Below are 7,125 nucleotides of genomic sequence, written 5' to 3' on the forward strand. Positions count from 1 at the left end.
AACCCACATACAAAAGGAAAAAAATAGAGAAAGATTGGCACAGATGTTAGCTCAGGGCTAATCTTCCTCACGAAAAAAAAAAATTATCTTCATCCCATTTCAACCACTGTTTTGCTACTCCCCTTGGCCTCAAAGTTCCCTGAAAGTGTCTTTGATATTCATGGTCTCCAATTCCACTCCTTCCATTCTCTCTTAAATCAGTTAACCCCCTCCACTGAAATTCCTCTTATCAAGGTTACCAATCACTTCTACATTTCTCACCCATTGATCTGTTCTAAGTCCTGATGTTAGTTGATCTATCAAATCAATTTTAAAATGTTATTAGTTCCCTCTTTCTTGATATACTTTCTTCCTTTAATTTCCAAGCCATCATACTCTTTTGGCTTTCCTCTAGTATCAGATTGTTCCTTTTTGGTCTTTTTTATTAATCTTTCTTTAATTTGCAAACCTCTTAACATCGGAATGCTCCAGGATTCAGTCCTTGGTCTTCTTCTGTCTCTCTACTTTCATTCCTTTGGTGATTTATATCGAGTCTTTTGGCTTTACATATCCTCTGTTTGCCAATGGTTCTAAAATTTATACTTCAAGACCAGAAATAAGTCTGAAATTCAGCTCATATTTCTTACTACCTACTTGACATCTTAAACTTAACTTTTCCAAAACTGAACTTCGGTCTTTCTGATCTCCATCCTTTGAGCTGTTTAGGACAAAAATTTCAGTCATCCTTGATTTCTCTCTTTCTCTATTACACAACAGCACATCAGTGAGGAAATCACACTGGCTCCATCTTCAACGTATATCAAGAATCTGAGCATTTTTCACCACCACAACTGTTACTATGCTGCTCCAAGCCCCTATCATCTCTTACATGGATTATTGCAACAGCTTCCTAACTATTAACCCTGTTTCATCCTTTGCCCCCAACAGTCTATTCTTAACACAGCAGCCAAGCTAAGTATCATAACAAGGAAATCAGATCTTGTCTTTTCTCTGCTCAGGCAAGTTGAATGCTTTACCATTTTGTTTGGAGTAAAAACTAAACTCTTGGGGCTGGCCCAGTGACACAAGTCGTTAAGCACTTGCACTCCACTGTGGCGGCCCAGGGTCTGCCGGTTCGGATCCCAGGTGCGCACCAACGCACCGCTTGTTAAGCCATGCTGTGGCAGCGTCCCATATAAAGTAGAAGAAGATGGGCATGGATGTTAGCCCAGGGCCAGTCTTCCTCAGCAAGAAAGGGGGATTGGCATTGTATGTTAGCTCAGGGCTGGTCTTCCTCACAAAAAAAAACTAAACTCTTAACAACAGCCAACAAACCCTGGCATGATATGGCCAAAACAACGCTATGACCACATCTCCTATTATTCCCCAGTTTTCTCCCTCCGCTTCAGACACACCAGCCTCCAAGTTCTTTCTGGAGAACACCAGGTATTCTCCCTACTTGGGCTTTTGCAATGGCTATTCCCTCTGCCTGGAACAATTTTCCTCCACATATCCATATGCTACTTCCTTTACGTCTTTCAAGTCTTTGTTCAGAATTCACCTTTCCTGTAAAGCCTGATCTAACCCCCTATTTTAAATTGTGACACTCACCCCAAATCCTTTCCCCCTTACCCTGCTTTTTGTTGTCATCTCCTAGCACTTACTGCCTTCTTACCTACTATATGTTTTAATTATTTTCACGCTTAATTTTATTTCCTGCTCCACTAGTACGTACACTCCAAAAGGGCAGAGGTTGTGTCTATTTCCTGCCTACCTAAACTAGTGCCTGGCACATAGGAGACATTCAAAAAGTATTTATTGAATGATATGATAGCTCAACTCCTTCATTCAGTCTTAATTGTTCTTTCTTAATGGTCATATTTTCCAATGCAATCAAGGGCCTAAGTTCCAGTTTAAGAAAAAATACATTCCAGACTCATCCTACTTAGCCTTTGATGTGCTTGAAAGTCCTGATACCCAGAGATCATGATATGAAGATGGTGGTGACGTTTAAGTGCAAGAAGATAAAAGATAGGCGATCTATTGAGGAGCTGCAGCCTAAAGTTATTGCAAGGATGGACCAGTTTGCAACAGCAGCTCTTCATGAAGCTTGAGGCTTTCACTACAGCGTTAAAAGGTGCCTCTAATTTCTGCTAGTAAAGAAATGAAACAGAAGCATAGAATGCCCCATCTAGAAGACCCTGGGGATCATCTGGTCCAATTTGCCCCTGCAGCTATTCAGTAGTAGAGCTTGAACTAGGGGTACTTGTCTCTCAATCAAGGGTTCTTCCCATCATCCTATGCTGCCTCTTCTTATGTGCAGGTATATGCTTACATGCACAAACAGGGATTATAAATGCAGGCTGTTGTTAACTGACAAGAAGCTTGTGTTTGTTTATAAGGCAGTTGTGAAGAAACTGTACATTATTTCCTGAATAAATAACATTATGCCTCTAGGCAAGCAAGCATATAAATGTATTTTACCCGGAATTTAATTGAAGTGTAATATTAATTGTATCTCAGCACCTAATCACCACTTGTAGAAGCACCACTATAAGAAACAGTGCACAAGGTTTCCATTCATTGTACTGAATACACCTTAGTGCCAGCTCCATAAAAAAGAAAACTCTCCAAAAAAGTTTCTGCTGTTTCTCCACAGTGAAGATGGGTCACATACAACAATGCAGTTGCTAGAATGGAAAGTGCAGCATTTCCTAAGTGATGGGAAAACAGACTTTCATGAGTTTTCTGTCAAGGTATCATTATTGACACAATAATAGTTATTGTTTTCATACTTAAGCTTTTATTTTTATTTATTTATTTTTTTTTATTTTTCCCCCAAAGCCCCAGTAGATAGTTGTATGTCATAGCTGCACATCCTTCTAGTTGCTGTATGTGGGACGCCGCCGGAGAAGCCGTGCGGAGGTGCGCGCCCGGGATCCGAACCTGGGCTGCCAGTAGTGGAGCGCACGCACTTAACCGCTAAGCCACGGGGCCGGCCCTAAGCTTTTAAATAAATGCTAAAGTTCTGCCTAAATTAATCAGCAATAATGAGTACATAATATACTCAATCTCTGTTATTCAGCTTTTGCATATGTGGTAGGCAGAATATTGCTCCCCTCACACCAATATGTCCCCATCCTCTTCCCCAGAACCTACGAACATGTTACCTTGCATGGCAAAAGAGACTTTGCAGAGGTGACTAAGGTTAAGGACCTTGAGATGGGAGATCGTCCAAGATTATTCAAGTGGACCCAATGTAATCACAGGTCCGTAAAAGATGAGAACTTTTCCCAGCCCCAGTCAGAGAGGGAAATGAGACTATGGGAAGAAGTCAGAGAAGTGAGATATAAAAATGACTCTCCCCATTAATGCTGGCTTTGAAGATGTTGGAAGGGGGCCACCAGCCAAGGAATGCAGATGGCCTCTAGAGGCTGGTAAAGGCAAAGAAACAGATTCTCCCTTAGAGCCTCCAGAAAGGACCACAGCCCTGCCAACCCCTTCATTTTAGCCCAGGGAGACCCATGTCAGACTTCTGACCTACAGAACTGTAAGACAATAAATTTGCATTGTTTTAAGCCACTAAATATGTGGTAATATGTTATTGCAGTGATAGAAAACCAATATTGTATTCATTTAGAAATATTTTTCTCACTAACTGTAACCCAGATATCAATTGGGATCTCCTTGCCTCTTAAAAACAAGATCCCAGGGGCCGGCCCGGTGGCGCAAGCGGTTAAGTGCGCGCGCTCCGCTGCGGCGGCCCGGGGTTCGCTGGTTCGGATCCCGGGCGCGCACCGACGCACTGCTTGGTAAGCCATACTGTGGTGGCGTCCCATATAAAGTGGAGGAAGATGGGCACGGATGTTAGCCCAGGGCCGTCTTCCTCAGCAAAAAAAAAAAGAGGAGGATTGGCGGATGTTAGCTCAGGGCTGATCTCCTCACAAAAAAAAAAAAAAAAAAAAAAACAAGATCCCAAATGCAAATTTCTAGTCCACTGATTGTAAGAACTGATCCTTCCCCCAAATGCGAATGAATGCAAAGCTAGGGGTGGTTCTCATGGTCATCTCCACATCTATGCCTATTAAAATATTATAGGAACCATTTCTTCATTTCTCTCATATGCCCCCTTTTTATACAGCATAAACTCAAGTGGAATTTAGTTGTTTTCCTGTATTTCCACCAAATTATCTGTGTGCATAAGAGTTTACTGAAGACAGAAAATTTATGCTTCAGAAAAACCACATAAAAGCAAATGTTTTTCAAAAAATTTCCTTTATCTTTCAACCGAAATTTGGGAACCTAGTCTTGTTTCTCTTCCCTCAAATCCTATTGCAGAGTAGTTTATGGCCTTTTCTCCTACTGAACCTTACAAGCCTTGAGTTTTGGCTGTCTTCTCCCCACCCAGTGGCTTATCAAGGGTTTTCTCTAAACAAAACATTTCTTCCCCTAAGGGCTGCAACTCAGATAATTCATTTGTCACCCTTCTACAAAAACCTTGACTATTTAACATATGCCTTTCTATAATCTATGTAAGAAAATATTCTCCCTTCCCCACTCTTCCCCACGTCTATACAATAAGACAAATATTTTATGGCCATCAATCAGACTAGGTAACCATTAAATTCTAATGGCATCATGACCACCTTTCTCATGGAACAGTGAATAAAAAAGGAATGTTCAATTCTAAGCTTATTATTAAATCAATTTCCTGTTGTTTTAACTTCACATACAAAAAAATAAATGTAACTATATTAATCTCCAATATACAATTATGCAGCATTTGGTTTATAAAGCAGCCCATCACTGATTTACAGGAAAAAGAGGGAATTTTCTTTACTATTAACTATGTGCCAACTACTTTGCAGGTATTATCTAATTTAATCAACAAAATGAGTAAAAACTATCCAATAGTATTTGATACTGCAAGCCAGCACAGCATATGTATTTTCCCATTTTTTTTCAATAAGGCTATAAGGTAGGTACTAATATCCTCATAATATGGATGAAGAATATAAGGCATAGAAAGGTTAAGTAATTTTCCCAGCAGTAAAAAAGTCATGAAGCCAAGATTCACTCCTGGAATGCTTTATCAAAAGATAATCTTTCTACCCTGTAGGCTATAATACTGTACAGTCAAGTTACAGAAAAGCAACCTGAAGTTCCAAGAATTCAGGCAAATTCCTTAGAGTTCCATAACTAACTGGCCAAGGGCTAACTTTCCAAGCTCAGTCCATACAGCAGACCAAATTTCATGCACTTTCCACTATTCCCATAATCTGCACATGTTAAGCAACTTGCAACCCCCAAATAGAAAAAAATTTGACTGAAAGATAATTACATTAACCCATTTTTTCCTCTTCAGTTTTGATGCTAAGATATCCAAAACAAAGGTGACATATAAGATAATATTTCAGAGAGGCATAATTTCTTGGAAAGAGTAAAAATTTTGTAATTGGAAAAAACTCAATTTCCTATTTTATACTTATCTAGAATATTTCTTGAAGAATGCACAAGAAAATGAAGAAGTTTTGGCTCTAAGAAAACAAAAGTGTGCCTGGAAGATTGGGGTAAAAGAAGACATTTTTCACTAAATACATGTTATAGCTTTAGAATTTTCTATAATAGACTAATATACTAATTAATGAAAAAATTAATTAACTTTTAAAGATATATTTAATGTAAAAAGTACCTAACACTGTAAATGCATAGAATAGGCACTTAATAAGAGCCTTTTCCTTTTTTTTTTTTTAGAAACTACTTATTTTCCATCAACCTTATTTCCATTTTCTGCTTGGGAGTCTGTGGAAGAACAGCTTAAGACCACTCAGTGGTTGTTCCTACCCGTTCAGTGGCCTGAGCAGTGGGAGCTGCAGTCCAGTCTTCAGTAGGGTACTCTAGAACAGCACAGAGGGCATCTACCTTTGGACCAGTCTGTGACCTCAGGTTGAGTAAAGACATGTGCCACATAATGATATTTCGGTCAATGATAGGCCACATGTATGACAGTGGTGCCATAAGATTAGTACCATATAGCCTAAGAGTGTAGTAGGCTATTCCATATAGGTTTGCGTAACTACATTCTATGATGTTGGCACAGTGACGAAATCACCTAATGACACGCTTCTCAGAAGGTATTCCCATCATAGAAAGAAGCATGACTGTATCAGTAAATTCGGGAGCTGGAGCAGTCCATTCACCCTAAACTTCCTCCTGGTCACAGCCCTTTCAGCAGCAGCCTGCTCTTCCTTTCAATTTCTTCAAGATCTTTGTAGAAGTGGAGGTCAGGCGTGACATCCCACGGGTGCTTGGGCAGATGGTGCTGTGCATGCACAGAATTTTCTGGGCCAGCATCCACCACATCAGACCCGTTGAGTGAGCTCCCTTGTTGTTGCACAAGATGACAATGTCCACATGGTGCAGAAGAGAGTCTGCGTTGCACAACTATGGTAGGCAGGTTAACATAAGACGCCTCTGGGAGAGGCCGGTGGTCAGCCCTGGGATCAGTAACCAGCAGAAGCTGTGGCTCTGAGAAGGATGCCTGGATCTGGTGAGTGAAGCTTCCAGAAGTGAAGCAGCCTGCAGCGGGAGTGGCTCTAGCTGCAGCAGCAAACTTCAGCACAGCTCGCTGGCAAGTATTCCTGAAGGATACGACACTGACATCAGCCGGATTTTAAATGGCAACAATGGCAGAAGCTGACAGCAGAAGCTTCTGTCAGGTTCTCTTCAGATTTATGGTGTAGAGGCCATTGTTTTTCCTTTTGTAGATGTACTGTTCCATTTGGAAGTCAAGGTTGGTGCCACCTAAATGGGTTCTTGCTGCAAGGAATTTGAGGACATTCTCCTTATATGTTTGCAGAACATCAAGGGCTCTGGGCATCATGACAGTTTCCCTTTAATTTACAATAGGAACCCGGAACAACGCTGACTGGACATTTGTCTGGGTGGTGTGGAAAGCTCCTCTTTTTACTCAAAGATGGGAAATACCTCCAATATCAACAGGATACAAAATTCCTGAGAAAGAATTTTTTTAGAGCCAAATAGTGCCCTCCCTCCACAGATGCTGCTGCTTAACAAAAGTATGGTTTCTAATAGTTTTCTTCCCATACTTTAAAACAGAGGTGATTTCTTAGGAATAGAGTTAAG

At 40.5% G+C, this 7,125-nt stretch overlaps 1 pseudogene; it reads right to left on the minus strand.

Moving 5' to 3' along the window:
• Positions 1-5,787: 5,787 nt before the first annotated feature.
• Positions 5,788-6,880, minus strand: LOC131409312 (small ribosomal subunit protein uS2-like; annotated as a pseudogene).
• Between the last annotated feature and the right edge of the window lie 245 nt (positions 6,881-7,125).

Source organism: Diceros bicornis, chromosome 8, assembly GCF_020826845.1.
Source record: "Diceros bicornis minor isolate mBicDic1 chromosome 8, mDicBic1.mat.cur, whole genome shotgun sequence".
In the NCBI taxonomy this organism is placed as follows: Eukaryota; Metazoa; Chordata; class Mammalia; order Perissodactyla; family Rhinocerotidae; genus Diceros; species Diceros bicornis.